This window comes from Chiloscyllium plagiosum, chromosome 3 (assembly GCF_004010195.1).
Source record: "Chiloscyllium plagiosum isolate BGI_BamShark_2017 chromosome 3, ASM401019v2, whole genome shotgun sequence".
Classification (NCBI taxonomy): domain Eukaryota; kingdom Metazoa; phylum Chordata; class Chondrichthyes; order Orectolobiformes; family Hemiscylliidae; genus Chiloscyllium; species Chiloscyllium plagiosum.
Window position 1 is genome coordinate 75,423,368 of NC_057712.1, and position 831 is coordinate 75,424,198.

Genomic DNA, 831 nt, shown 5'->3' on the forward strand with positions numbered 1-831 from the left:
CCTCGGAAGTTTAGAAGATTCAGGGGTAAATTAATTGAAACATATCAGATCCTGAGAGGACTTGCCTGGGTGGATGTGGAAAAAATATCTCTTCCTGTGGGAGAATCTCGAATCAGGGGTCAAAGGTCAAAAATAAGGGAGCTACCCATTTAAAACAGAGATGAGGAAACATATTTTTTCTCAGAGGATTGCGGATCTTTGGAATTCCTTTCATCAAAAGGTCATGGATGCAGAATCTTTATCTGTTGTGAAGTCGGACACAGACTCTTCATGATGAAGGGGATGTGCGGGACTGTAGAGTTGAGGTTAAGATCAGGTAAGCCCATGATCCTATTGAATGGCAAAGCAAAGCAGCCTACCGCTGTGGTGTTGTTCGCATGTTTATATATCTGTACCGAATCCCTCTTGAGTGGCTCAACTTATCCTGCCTCCACCACATTTCCCATGGTTTTCCTGCTCCTCAGAGGCTGCCTGACCCTGCTGTGCTTTTCCAGCACCACTCTAATCTGGACTCTGGTTTCCAGCATCTCACTTTTGCCTAGTTCATTCCGTACCCTAACCAATCGTGGTGTGAAAAGGTGTTTCCCATCTCATATTACCATTGCTTCATTTGCATATCATTTCAAATCTATCCTCTCATCCCTTTTCCTTTTACGAGCGAGAATCGTCCCAACATCTCCTATCCTCATGACTGAAGTTTCTCATCCTTGAACCAATTGGCATATTGCGTGCAATTCTGGTCTCCTTCCTATCGGGAAAGATGTTGTGAAACTTGAAAGGGTTCAGAAAAGATTGACAAGGATGTTGCCAGGGTCAGAGGGTTTGAGCTAC